General features: G+C 41.7%; 1 protein-coding gene across 2 annotated transcripts in view; it reads right to left on the minus strand.

Annotated features, from left to right (window-relative positions):
* Window positions 1–15,564, minus strand: part of LOC112573549 (trafficking protein particle complex subunit 13-like) — an 85,926-nt gene that overhangs the window by 25,960 nt on the left and 44,402 nt on the right. The gene's annotated exons all lie outside the window — the stretch shown is intronic.

Below are 15,564 nucleotides of genomic sequence, written 5' to 3' on the forward strand. Positions count from 1 at the left end.
AAATTCTGTTCATATTGCAATAGTCGCACCATAAGACGCATTGTTAGCAAACGCTTAGTGTAAGAAAATATTTTCACATCTCTGCAGTATGACATTGCAGAAATCTGTTGTAAACCCCCATCAAAAGACATGGACAAAGATAACAGAAAATGTGTTATCTTTCTTCTTCTCTTTTCTTCTCGAAGATCGTGCCTATGCGCTCATGCATTCAGTTCACGTTTCGGTTCGTCCTTTTGAATTCTTAGCAGCCAAAAGTAAATTTAAAAAAAAACAACATTTTTTCACGGGAAAGCAGCTTAGTGCTGGTCTCCACATCTTGTCAGGACGGGGCGACCCTACGATCATCAAGCATGCACGTTAATCTCCACCAAAAACATCGATGGGGACAGGCAAGGGGGTCATGCATATTCCCTCACTACTCAAGCACCAACACGGGCTCCCTATTCTCGGCTTCTCTAGCGTAGACAATAGGATCCATATTCATCCAACACCGACAAGGGGATACACACTTCTAGCACAATGGGATCAATAATTACTATCACTACTCTAGCACAGACACAGGGATATATTCCAGACTTCTCTACCACAAAATGGTCCACATTCTCCTACTACTTTAGCACGAGGATCTGCATTTCCAGCTTTTTAGCACAATGGGATCCATATTCCTCCCCTACTCTCCCCTACACAATGGGCTTTATATTCTGCTACAGGAGTAGAGGACCTCCGGCCAGCCAAGGCAACCACAGACTTAAGTAAATCTATAAGCTTTTTATAGGAACATAAATGTATATTAAGTGAATAACAATAATAATGTAAATTTTGAGGGACAAGCAAGGAATGTCATAACGCAGTAGATAGGACACACGACTGCATGACGGGACAGATAGTATGCTTCTCGTCTTCTGGACGATTCTGGAGAATTATGCATGCACCCCAAGTCGGGGTAGGCCTTCTCCTGTTTGATGTCGCTGATGATAAGTGTAGCGTTCTAAGACCACGTTGGCTCATACAATAATAATAATAATAATAATAATAATAATAATAATATAATAATAATATAATAATAAATGATCGTTGACATTGCTGTGTTCCTTAGTGAACAGTTTAGGCCCAGAAATGTCCAACATTATCCTTTCACGGATTTCCAAAGGAGAAGCAAATGAAAAAAGCTTTGGCTCAAAATTAGTTTTGTTTAATAAGCTTATTTGCATGTCTGTGTGTGCAGCATATATGTACACATTTTGTAAATATCATGAACTCCTCCATCGGGAGGAGGTATGTCTGTACTAAACAGTCATTATTATTAATGTAGCTTCATTGCACAACCGCAAGAAACTTTTTGTATGTCACATAAACTGCTTGTTCTTTATATCAATGGTATTGTGATTTCAATGCACAGGCATGTCCGTCAGCACCTCCTTTTCTGTGTGGTTTTCAGCAAACAGTTCTTGTTGAAGAATGGTGATGTGGTTGCCATGTGTAAAACATTATGCGCTGCTTTCTCGCTGCTGTAGCCTTTTAAAGTGCGGGACACCTCGCCCCTGACACACGATGAGACGAAGCCTGGTCTGACGTCTACTCGTGCGAACTGCGGCACAATGCCAGAGTTTACTGTTACCCATGAAAAGTCGCGAACAAAAAGGTCTGCCATCCTTGTTTGTTTTTCTAGCACATTTCCTGTCTTACCTCTTCTAAGATAAAATCCCCCGCCATCATCAAAACTACTATTTCTCTGCAAGACGGGAGTGCTTTTCCCTGGAGCTACATCTGGGCAAGACCGCGACATGACACCGCCAACCTAATTCCCGGCAACGCTCACGTGGTATTAGGAGAACGCGCCAGGCAGTCACGTGGTATTCAGAGAACTAGATGCCAGCTGATCACGTGGTATTAGGAGAAACAGGCGCAAGCCATGCATCATCCGGTTCGGCTTTCACTTCAAACCTCATACAGACCCTTCCTGTCCACCTGTGGGCGCTCAGCAGACGTGAAGAACTAGACCCCTGAGGGCGAGCGGCTAACGAGCGGCATTTTGTGGGTTTCTTTCGGAAAAGCTTCGAGACAGCCACGAACTGATGATGACGCTGTGCCTCACTCTCTCCCTCGTGGAGGCAACAGCGCTTGCGTTCCGTCTGATAACAACTACATCAGAAAGCTTGTCCTCAGACTGGAACACACGAGGACACCGAATCATCTTAGACACTAAAACTAACACAATATTGCGATTGAATATCTAGTTATTACACGAGAAATCCAGTCTATCTAGTATATACAAAACAATGATTCCAAGAATGTTTTAAGTGGAATGTCAAAAGGAAAATATTTTAATTTCTGAAAACTAATTAGAAAACGTAATTTGCCTCCACCTGTGAGTTCAGATCGGCAAATAAAACAAGAGCATTGTCAAGTGATTGACAAAATATAAAACCTAAGCTTCTGTTTTCCTGTCATAACACAGGTCACTCTCGAGCGTCACAAAATTAATGTTTTGGTTCCTTTTCCTCCGTCCCTCGTCCACTACATACCTCCCCCTCGGCTAACTGAAGTGAGGCCTGGGAGAGAAAAAAAAGGCCCTCACCGCCGAGAACCAGGGCAGTCTTGCAGAACTAATAAGCTCCCCGGTGGAGGAAGAAGAATGAGATTGGCAGCGGTGTCAATGCAAAGACATGCAGACAGGCAGAGTCTCCTGCTGCACACTTGCTTTCACGATGCACGGCGGTTAATAAACCAGAGTTAGGGCGCATGTCTGACAGCTTATTCCAACCAATCACATTTCTCCCCCAGCCACGACGATCAGATTTTGATGAGGAACGCGTTCCTGTCGTTAAAAACGTCATCACGTTCACAGAAATGTTTACAAACTTGTTCCTGTCATTAAAAATGCCATGATGTTTACAAAGTTGATGACAGTCAAGTCAGGAGTGTCAGAATATCCAGACTGCTTTCTACTTATCATTACTGCTGCTATGGCTGGTATTTTATGTCTTTCTCATCTCACTCGGATAGATGTTCAAGTTTAAGAACAATTATATGAAGAGTATGAATATGTGTAAAGTATAAACCACATTTTTCTCAGGTTTCAAAAATGCTTTGTACGCACTTCACTGAGGCATAATGTACCCATTATATATATAAAGCGGGGTGTGTGTGCGAGTGTGTGCACACGAGAAAGAGCAAATTCAAAAAATTATAAACAAATCCACAATTTGTCCGATCCTCACTAAATTTGATAGCAATATATTTTTGTCTACGGGAAGGTTGTAGGATATATTTATTTATTATGGAGCAAGTTTGTTCTTTTTATTTTATCCGATGTTATTGGTGGCTTCAAATACCACGCACAAGAAGTCTAGACATACTTCTGCTACGCAGAGCTAAGTCTGACAAAGTTTTCATTTGAAAAAAGCGTCCTGTGAGAGAGTCAAGACTGAAGGCTACTCGTGTGGCGGATTTAGTCGTTGGCGAAAATGAACTGTCAACATGTCAAGTTATCGAAAGGTCATCAAGCGTATCAGTGTTTCATTATTTCGCTGTGCTGAATCCCTGGATGAACAAGCTTAACTGAAATGAAGCAATAACTGGAAAGTTGACAATAAGCTTACAGCTATAAGAGTTAATGTCAAAAGTCGATACAAACAATGTCATGCACCCGCCTGGTGTCTGTGTGTGTGTGTGAGTGAAATAAAGCTTTCTTTGTTTGGATCGCTCGCCGTGTGGTTAAATTTTGAGCTGCTACTCAGTTACAAAGGTTTTAGGCCATAAATTTTTCACAAAAATAAATTACAAAGTCATGAAAAATCATATAAATTCGATTCTCACCTCTAATCACGCACACGCACGCGCACACATGCAGACCCTATCCGTCCCTCCCTACCACTTCCTGTAATGAACTGCACTTCATTGCGGATCCATTCACTCCCTCTGGTGGGCAAACTGCGTCAACCTGACAGCTTTGTCTTGCAGTAATTTCCGAAAACTGCTTCGCTTCGTGTGAAGTCTTGGCTAGAGAATCACTGCCAGTTGAAAACCGGAAGCGCCGTGGCTGCGCAGCTTTCCAGATGCCGCTGTGTACAAATCCATTTTACAAACTTGTTAGCCAGCGCGCAGGACAGAGTCAATATTTGGCAGTGGCTTTCAACTTACGGAACGTTTTCTAACTATTTCAACTTAGGAAAGGTAGAGAGAACTGAAATGCATCACTTATTTACACTAGTTTCTAATGTTAAGGTCGCTGAAAGGCATGCGAAAACACTATTTGCTGAGCTAGAATGTTCTAAGCGAAGCAGCACAGCTCTCTCCATACCGAGCGACAAAGAGACACTGTTTGATGTCAAGGTGACCATTCTCTTCTGGTTTCTTCTTGCTGCCAACCAGACTGTCAAATATGAACAGCGACTGCGGTGTTTATGACACATCGTTTCTGTATCCTAGATAGGGAGACTTTATAAAGATTGCAGTCATGCAGTCTAATGTAGTATCAGTAGAATAATTCGAAGCAAGTTTTGGGAGAACCTTTGGGAGAACACAAAGACACACAATTCTGTACTTCTTTCTTTGCAAATCCTCCAGTGTGCACCATGAATGGACTAAATCAGATCGCATTCTTCGGGCTTTTTTCAACAACGATCTTGACAATGTGGGAGACACTCAAGCATCAAACCTTTCAAGTGCACAAAGGTCCTGCTATACTAGTAAGCTTGTAAACAATTCTGAACTTAGCACGTTGACCAAGATTCAGTGTTCTGAACGTACACCCAGAACCACTGGTTTTCTGTGACCTTCTCACATAGCCTGGTCAAACTTGGATTAACGTTTGACATTTGCCCAGTGAAGAAAGGCCTTTGTAAGGGCAGACTCGGCACTCGATGACAAAAGAACAGCCGTGAGCAGTGACGTCAGTCGCAGGTAACGGTAAAGATAAAGGGTCCCCAAAGGGTTGGGGTAGGGGAGGAGGATGGACAGTGAACTGTAAGTAATTCACCATGTCTAAAGCGTGGCATATAGAAGGCGCTCAAGATACTCCACCTTTGACCTCTCATGAGAAATCAGATATCCATCTGCTGTATGGAAAGGGGCACTCTTCCGGTCAAAACCTCGGGTGAGATTTGAATTATATGACATTTTGCTTGGAAGCCGAGTGCAGTAGTCAGCAGTCGATGGCGCTTTCATGTGGATAAGTATGTCAGACGACGACATATTATCCATCAATCAGCAACAATGGCGCTTTCGTGTATTCCCTAAGTTATTCCCTAACAGAGAGACCAACATGCTATACCTTATATATGTACAGTAACGCACATGCGCGCAAATGACTGTGTAAGAGAATATGCACGCATCTATTCTCTCAAGACCATCCTGATAATTCAGTCTTGGCTATGAGGGTGGCTTCCTACAACAGGCAGCGTGAGTAAAGGACAAACTGTGAACCAAGCCCTTCCTGCACCAAAGGCACTCGTACTCTGGCAAAATAACCATGAAAACGCCGCAGCCTTCTATTCTTAGTCAATATGGCGCTGGTCAATACAGCACTGCTATCCTGCAAAAGTTGTGGGTGGTTAAACTCGGACTGAATGTCTCCAGCCTGCATGGTGTTAGCGGCTCTGGAGTTTCTCTAGTCAACAATCCTGTTTATAATGATTTGGGTGGGTGGTGGTGGTGTAACGAATGGAAATAGCGATTTACAATTACTCCAATTATAGTGTCAGTAGAAAACATTCTTAAGTTTATTTCGTAGTTATAAATTGGAAGCTACAAATTTGTCACGGGTATGTGATATTACACGATTCTTTTGTTGTTGTTGGTCCAAAGCAAGCGAGGGTTGTATGTGTGCTTAACTGGGTGTGAGGATTCAGAATGTTTTGTTCACGGCCAAGTTAGGCGACATGTGCGAACTGAGGTAATCTTAAAAAGTTAAAGTTCAAAGATCCTTCTTCTTTTTTAATAAAGTATACATAGACGTTAAAGAAAGACTCTGACCTTATATATTTCGTAGGCTTGCAGTATTTGCAGCATAATGTTTAAAGTGGAAATTGTAAGACATTTTGAGACTTGTAAAATTTCCTTAAAAACATTCCTTCAAACTAAGTTTTTCGGCAGTAAAATATACAATGGTTAGCTAATAAAATAATGTTTGTAATATTATGTACAACTGCTGTAGGTAAGTATACAGTTTATTTCGCATTCTGGTGAGACTGAGCAACCGCTGTCGTCAGACGGCTACCCCAGAGAAAAGTCCGGCCCGATGGTGGTGGCGTGTTCACTGCTCTTGCTACAGAGACATCAATGCGACATCATTATTGTGCAGGGCAGGAGCAACTATGTTAACCCCCAGAGGTGACTCAACCATTACTGTGTGTACTAAAAGAACTTAAAGTGTCCAGTGACAACTTCGAGAAATTCGCTGGACTTGTAGCGTGTCATTTCTCTGTGATGATTTCATAGCCAGTAAACTCGTATTTGCAAGAATTTATTTATGTCGAGAGTTTACATTTCAATCCACGTGCCAAGGGAGAATGTTGTTGTTCAGGACTGGACTGTACGAATTATTTCCTTTGAGCAAGTTTTTGATATATAGCAGAAGTTATGAGATGCTTCGTGAAAGGTTATGATGCAATCTTTTGATGTTTTTAGAGTTGCATAAATATTAATTAATTCTGAAAGTTTTGTAATAAAATTTAGACAGGGTCTGCTTCAGCAAAGAGACTGTTTTTCGTCCAGAACAAGCGAATCTCCGATGCATGCGCAAGTGTTATGCACGAGTTCTGTAGCAACCGTTTTTTTAAGGTTTCGAAAAATTTGTGTGAAAGACCATCCGGCTAATAACAAACCCCCTACAGCGGAAACTGCATGAGCCTGCAGAAACTCTAAAGAAGACAGCTGAGATCATGTCAAGAACACAGGGCTCAAGTGAACAACAAGACCTTAAAATTGTTTTGTAGAAGCCAATTTAGAAGTGTTTTTATGAAACTGCTTTTAAGCTGAATACAAGCGGAGTGCAGTTGTTTTTAGACTAAATATTCGAAATTCGAAATGTGTTGTGCAGCTGAGCCCAGGCCTTCTTGAGAAACAAAACATGGATATCCACAAAAAAGATGCACAGGATGTTTCAGGCTGAAACAACTAAAAATCCCTACCATAAAATGTGCTCCCCAAAATCTTGTCTTGTCTAGTTTAGCTGTGGTTACTGAGTTGAGGTATCACATTACTTAAGGGCCAACAGAATATATATAACTCGTTTACCCAGTAGTAAAATCTATAAATGATTTTCTAGGCTATGTTACTGAATGAACTAGACTCATTCAAAAAGCACTTTAAAGAAATGCTCCTCTGCTTGCTCATAATCGTCTTTCGTTAAAATAACCTTCCTGCTGAACAACAGTTTCTACAATATCCAGACTCTTCTGAACAACAATCTCCATAATGTCCAGAGTCTGCCGAACAACAGCCTCCACAATGTCCAGATACAGTTTAACTACTCTCTCCGAACTTTGAGCTTTGCGAGTCATCTTCCAGCATCTCTTGCTCATCTAATAACGGTTTGGTTTCATGTAAAGTAAAGCACAGTTTCCGATTTTAGTTCCAATACTACACGAGACCCAAAACAATCTTTGATGCATTACTGCTCTGAAGACACCACTCTCCACACGTATCCTTTTTATTTACATCTTGGCAGCTTTAATAAACAATGACAGCTGTAATTTCCAAGCTGCATTTCTCCAAGCACAACAGTGTTATCCACAATGTCACGAAGACCTCTACCTAGTCATCAGTAACAAACCTGTTACCGACAACGATGCCAGATTTCCCTTTTACCTAAACAAATCAATCGTGCCGAATAGGATTTAAAAAAAAGACTTCGGAAAACTCTGGCTGGTAAAAGAAGTAGGTCCCCAGAGACTGCTTACAGAATGGCAAAAGGAAGCAAAATAAAAGAAACAACGGTACACCGGTTTCTTCAGCCTGGCACCATCCTGGTTTATCCAGCCTCCGCTTAATATACAAAAGGCAGGGACCTGTACACAGAGAATGACGAAACACAGTAGGTTCCTTCCCGCCCCAGTCATCCTGCCAATCGTCGGGTGGGCCTTCATCCACCCTGGAAGAACAAACACATTGCAGCACAGGAATGACGTCGACCTTCTGGTTCCAATAGACGGCCATGTTTTCATTAACCAAATCAAATATTTTGAAATCTAATGGAATGCCTTTTTCCCCAAACAGAATTCTTTATATTTTTAATTCCATGCATTTCTTCACCTCGCAATTTCTTTCACTTCTGTAACAGTTTAAACAAACTATTTTCTGACTTTTTCCCCTAGGTTTACAAAGTATTCTGCAGCATCAGCACTTTTTCTAATGAAATGGAATAACGGTAAGCCATTCTTTGTTCCGTTTTATTTTTTGTTCCTTACAATTCCATTTCTTCCTATCTTCTGCTTTCTGCTTTCATCTCCTTCTTTCTCTCCCCTGTCCTCTAACAGAAGAAACGGGAATTCTTGAATCGCACAAACCCTGGTATTAAAAAACAAAAAACCAGAAGTTTATGGTCGGCTGCGGATGGAGTGCAGAGTCTTGACATTTACAGCTTGACGGGAGAAAAATGCTTCAAGCACAAGACAAGAGACAATGACCATGCTCACATAAACACACACTGGAGAACAGCGCCCTGCAAGTGTTTTTCATTGCAAGGTGGCGGTTGCTGCCCTAGTCCAAGCAGAATGGATGACGTCACTGAATACTTATGAATACAGTGAAACACAAGAAACAGTCATACCTCTTCTCCTCCTTATCATCGCATTCATCATCACGAAATTTCCGATGACTGAACTTCTGTAAATATTGTTTCAATAGGATACTGCATATTTTGTCAAACTGTTCCACTTTCCAGGCAATAAAATATAATGTTAAATCAAGTGATCGATTTTCTTGAAAACCTGTATCAGTTAATATATTACGATTATTTTACACACTGATATAAACTCTAACACTATTTGAATGCTCTCATATTTATTTCACACCCAACTTTAAACGCTTAATGCTCATCAATGGTATCACCGTTCAAAGAAATATAATTCATAACGAAGATTGATTTTCTTTCTCAAACTTTGCATAGTTTCTACAATTATTTCATATTTTTCATTATTTGTTTAGCTAATTTAATCATTCATTGTCCATTTGTTCGTTTATGTAGTCATTCACCGGCTTAGTCATGGTGAAAACAAAATCGTATCGTTTTAGTGAGGAGAGCTCGTATGGTGGTTGCTTGTGTTGTGGTTGCACCTAACCACTTACTCGATCCAGAATGTTTCGCAAACTTCTGATACATTATCTCCCTTACGACAAACAGCTCACAGTCCATTATTTGCCCTCCATGAACACTGTGATATTGACAGTGGACTTTCTCTCGTTTATACATAAAAATGCACGGACGCATAGCCACAAAACATACAGTGATAAGGGCTGAACAGGCTGGTAGAGGCACAAAGGAAACTCAGACGAAAGGCGACGACAAAGATGATGAAGAGGGTCAAGGCTGGACTTTGGATGATGAACAGCTTTAACAAAAGCGAGACAAATGTGAAGCGTCGGGTTGAGTGCAAGCGTCGTCAGTCAGTTGTAATGGCGCCCGGCGAGCCCCGCCATTGGCGATCAAGACGAATGGAGAGAGCCAACATGCAATGCTTGAACAAATCGAGCAAGCCGCGCTGGACCAATTACATGTCCTACACAACCTGCAGAGAAGACTACGTGGGATTCACGCCCACGAGACGTGACGAGTAAACACACGAGGCAGAAACAATATTGCATGCCTGTACTGAATGGGAGGACTACTAGGCAGCTGAGCAAGCGCGGACTTGTTACTAATCCCTGTGATTATGATATTTCTACCTTGCTCATTTTTTTACTTCCACATTGGTTGTCTCTCTCTCAGTCTTACCCACAAAAAGCTACACAACATGTAGAGCAACAGTCTGACAAATTTTAATTTAAAAAAAAGCAGGAGAAAACTCATTACACGAACTGCAGGAAAAACTACAATTGACAAAATGGATCTTGGCGAATGGCGATTCTCTTGGCATCCCCACTGTTTCTTCTGACTAGAACGCGCGCGAGAGAGAGAGGTTGTGAAAAGTTAATAATCATATATTTTAACTTAAATGTTAAATATTAAACTAATTTCCAATATCTTCATTGTAAAACTGTGCACCAAGAAACAGGCGTTGTTACAGTGCACAGTTTCAACTCAAAGTGAACTTCATGACATTCTCTCCATTGTCGATTTCGTCTACTAATCGAAACAAATGCCATTGCCATGCTTCCATTTCAGAAATAACCCTTGGGACTAATCCGGAAATAGAAAAGACGATAAGCGAACATGGGGATGTCAAATGAGGCGTTATCATCTGGAATCGACACTTTTGGGAAACGATTTTTTTTTCAGCCAGTTCTAAGCGAGAATCCACAGCATAATGACTTAAGTCAACCTGTTTACAGAATACTCGTAATCCCAGATGGCGCTGCATCTTAGTTTGAGGACAGACAACATTCTGTGCAACTTGCCCTCTGCCCTTCCCATCAAACATTTCTCCCCTCCCAAAAAGGAAAAAAAAAAAGAGGGTTGGGAAAAAACCTCCGCCACCAAGATGCATACCTCAATCAAAACAACGATTACAGGCGCCTGCGGTTGCAAGTGGTGGGGGAAATTCCCCCTGGCCCTGTCGTCCGGGCTCTTTCCAGTTCAGTTATACGAAAATAGAGCGGTGGTCCCCTGGGCTGGTGTAAGCTGTTTCACTCTGATGAGCAATGCTGGTTTCTTAATGGACATGGTGGCCTCAACCTGGCCTCGTCTGACCTAGGCGCTACCCGCACAAGTACACGCATGCCCATAAGCACACATGCACGCGCGCGCGCGCACACACACACATACAGTTACCCATGATGCTGTTTTCAGCTTCTGGTTATCTCTCGTGACTAGAGAGTCTGCTGGTGAAGGCTGAGAGCTTGCCGGACACCGTGCACACGCAGCTGGGAGGGGTGGGGAAATGTTCAATGAATGTCACACATCGCAGACCAGCTTGACCATCATGGGAGTGAGGAAAAAGGAGGGAGTCGTTTTGGGTGTCATTTTGTTTTCTTTTTTATGTTTGTTTGTGTGGGTTGGTTTTTTTTTTGTTTGTTTGTTTGTTTTGCTTTGCTTTGCTTTGCTTTGCTTTGTTTTGTTTTGTTTTGTTGTTTTGTTTTTTGTTTGTTTTTTTTTTTTTTTTTTTTTGTCCTTTCCTTCTCGATATTTCTTTTTTTTTTTCTTCTGAACAATATTCACGATTTTTATTGTCTGATTTTTGTAACAGAACTGTACTTAAAACTCTGAAAATAGTACAACTAATTAACTCTGCTTAAGTATTATATTTAAAAGTGTAAATAAGTAAACAAACCAAATATCTTCCTCCAAAAGAAATTTAGAATACACAAATAAATGAACTACTGAATGGGACGGTGAATGAGTATGACAGGAGTGAGCAATAAACTTCCATACAACAAGAAAGGTGGGCCAAAGAGTAGAAACATCGGGCTATACAGCAAGAGCTTGAGCTGACAAGCGTATGTGTTGAATGGGATGACCTGTGCTTGGGTTGAATGACTGGTCGGGTAGATAAGTGATTTGATAGTATGCGCAACCCGAGCATACACATTAAGTAGGTCTGGTTCAAATGCACGCTTTAATTCTGGTCCAACATGCAAACTGTAGTTCTGGTTTGATACACACACTGTAGTTCTGGTCCAAATGCACATTATAATTCTGGTCCCACATGAACACGTGTGTGACAGGCTAAAGCAGTGGGCTGAATGGTTCAGGTGCGGGTGCAGCAGCTGCATTTTCCATTACCGGTAATTCCCCACCTCTGCCAGCGGCTTCTCAATCAAAGTAGCTTCCACCGTCAGGGAACTTTCAGTAATGTCAAAGATCGTCAAGAATATGAAGAGGGCGCACTCGAGGCAAAGATCACGAGACAGACAACTCTTGCCTGGACCTCCCAGAGCTGCACGCCAGCCACCTGACGACCAGCGCGTGCAGACTGCGCGCACACACACACATCTATATGCAGACACCACATGCATTGCAGACACCCGGGCGTGCAGCGTGCACCTTGCCGGTGGGCGGCTGTGGTTTCGCGGAATGTTTACAACACCAGCGCGGTATCGAAGTGATGGCTCACTGCCTGCAAGTGCCATTAAATACATTAGCTGAGGATCAAATCCAAGGAAACGGCGAGTCATGTACCATGGTTTGAATATAAACGTAAAAGCAAAATTCTTGAGGTCTACTGACAATAGAGGTAGTAAGTGATTCACCATGTCTAGGACCTTATCGTTCCATCAGCTTGAGTTTGTGATAAATCAACAACTTGTTTTTTCATATAAAAAAAAAGCTGCTGAGTGGACTAGGGAAGAGAGCTTTCTAGACACTGGTTCCAGAATCGAATTCACTTACAACCAAGCCAAAGAGAGTCAAATGCTTCTTCCTATTGGCAGGTAACACCTAAACATACGGCAAATAGAATTTTTCAAAGTCCACTACTTTCATCATGCTAAACAAAATTTCTAATCACGTTACGACCATCGTTGTTATGTTATTACTATTACAGATTTATCATCGTCACCATCGTTAATATCAGCTGTGAATTCCGACATAAACAGACCCAAGGTGATGCTGTCTGGGGCTGGAACACTGGCACTTTCATTGGAGAAGATCAGAAAAGTGAGTTGTCACTGGTCAGAAGCCGGCGACCACTATGACCAACGACTCTGTACCAAGTCTGGCATCCTGGTGTGTGTTTAATTTAGACGTCAAGGAAGACAGGTGCGGATGCCGGGAAGATGAAACGAAAGGGGAAAGTGTCGTTGATGGAGGGGACAGGGGTTGGGGAGGACAAGAAAATCATTTCCCCTCGCTGGACAGAACAGCAGATCGATACAGTGAGTCAAGGGAGCAAACACTTCTCTGCCAGCCGCACCATCTGTCCGACAACTCGGGCCTCGGGCCGATAACTTCCTTCAGCAACTTCCTGTGAGTTGCCTCCCCCTGCATTAGCACTGTCCTCGCCATCTTCCCATGATTTGCTTTTCAAGTCAACCTCCAGCAGCACAAGACTACTGCACTCCAGACATATCCATTGGCGTACATGTATTCATTCACTCGTTCATTCATAATCTAACGACTGACAAAACAGTCGATTGAATGAATGAATTTCAGACCAGGCTCTTACAGAGCATCTTTGAGGTTGCAGTAGTCTTCAGCTGCTTGGTCTTTCCCTGGGTTACTGAATGCTGTTACTTTAATTAGAAAAGAAGCGGGAACAGGGTGAAGATAATGGAGCAAGCTACCCCAGCTAGATCAGCTAAATACGATTCCAAACCTTGTGTTTAGCTGATACACCCCCAACCTCCCTTGTCATTGCGTTAAACTCCTACGACGTGTATTTTTAGCATGCCATAATTTAGTAGAAGTGTTTCTAAGAGATGTTCACTCAGTAATCATTGTGGAGAGTGACACTTCTGACGAAACAAGGGTTGACTTCCTGTTTACCAACGTAATCTGATTTACCTTAAAGGGCCTTGCAAGCCGGAAGCGAATTTAGTCTTAAGCAACTACCTGGCTGACTAATCTTTTATATGACATTCATGTGCACAATCCCCACCGTCATCTATTGGCCGATGTGTCCAGTTAAACAAGTCTTTCAGGAAGGAATTACTGGACAATAACTGCCAAGAAGCTTTGCTCACTACAGGTCATTGGACTGGACTGTACGCACATGCGCGATCAGGAGCATCGGGTAGGTCCGGGTAGGTTCTCACGGACCTGACTACAGACACCACGTGACACCCATTGCGATGTGGGCCCGTGTCATCACGCAGCCTCATCTATTATTAAGCAGCTCTACGCTCTTGCGTGTGTAGTGGTAGTCCGCCTTATGAGGTCACTGCGCATGCGTGCCCACACCGCCAGCATCTCCTACCTCACGTGACACTTTTTCCACCCTCTGCTGTCGTTGCCAAGACGACGCGCGACGCTGAAAATGATTGAAGCGTCAACTGTAGAGTTAGGGGGAAACTCGAGAAACGTGATTTACATGTTCTAAATGAAATTACCTTTTTCAAAAATAACATTTTTATCCTCCTGGAATCACGCTTGTCCGATATAATGGCCTCCTCGGGCTTTGAAGTGTTCACGATCACGTGTTTTATTGATATCTCCATCCTGAAGAATAACAAGTGACGCAGTTTAAAGGGCAACACAAATGCAACATTTTTTTCATGGTCGTGTTAAGTTTATTTTAAAATAATAAATCCCAAAATATAAGTACATAATTATGCTTATTTTTCAAGATATGTCTTCAAATATCGGCATTAAGAAAATCTTCTCGAGATCAAAATTTAATGGGCAGCAATGAGGGTCATTGCAATATTCGTTATTTTATTATTGATTCTGTTACTAAGTGGGCGGATTTAATTTTTCTATCTATATATATATATGGTTTTAACAGATCGTGCTTATGTACAGTTGGCACTGCTGTAGAATGAAGATCTCTTCATTTTACTGAAAGTCCAAGACTTGCTTGTACTGTATAAGTGACTGTATAACAATGTTTTTGAAATGTTTTGAGCAAATTCTTGAGTACGGTGTGGGGAAGATGTTCACAAGACACTGAACGAAGCAGAGATCTGTATATACACATCTCTGAACAAAGTTAATCCACTGGCGTTTGTAGCCAGTATCTTTATGAATGACAATGAGCACAAACTTACTCTGGGTGTCGAAGAGAACATTCAGCAACAACACATCGCGTCCTGATCTGTTTTCTTTTACAGGGGATGGCATCTTTCCTCTATAAATTCAGCTTATACAGACGACGCTATTTTTAGAAATACTTCCCTTATGTCACATCCTGCTTTCTCAACAAATCTAGGTGTGATTAAGCGAAAAACATTAATACAGTGATACCTCGGTTCTCGAACATAATTCGTTCCGGGAGGACGGTCGAGAACCAAATTGTTCGAGAACCGAAGCAATGAAACCCATAGGAAATAATGGAAACTGGATTAATTCGTTCCAAGCCCCAGAAAATGCCTATTTACTGGCCTAATTTGTATATAATATGTAGATAAACATGAGTCTCAACAAGAAATAAGAAATAAAAGTGTATTTATTAAAACAAAAAACAAAAACAAAACAAAAAATGTACTGTACAGTACAGTAAATTGTGTTTCATTTACTGTACCTGTACCAAACTTTATGGCAGGAGGGAATGAATGTGGAGGGAGGAGGGAAGGGGGATGGTTATTGTTTTGACTCCCCTGTCCTCTTCAATAAAAACAGAGGGTAACTGCTCTTCGGGTGTTTCTGTTCTCTGTATCTTTTGCTGAGGAGAATCAGAATCTTGCTCTGCAGTTGCTTGTCTGATTTCTTTACGGAAGAATTTGTCAATTGTTTGCTGTTTTTTTTCTCCTTTGCAAAATTTTGCGGAAAGTGGACATAACATTGTCATTAAAAATGTTAACTGCTCT

This window comes from Pomacea canaliculata, linkage group LG10, assembly GCF_003073045.1.
Source record: "Pomacea canaliculata isolate SZHN2017 linkage group LG10, ASM307304v1, whole genome shotgun sequence".
Lineage (NCBI taxonomy): Eukaryota > Metazoa > Mollusca > Gastropoda > Architaenioglossa > Ampullariidae > Pomacea > Pomacea canaliculata.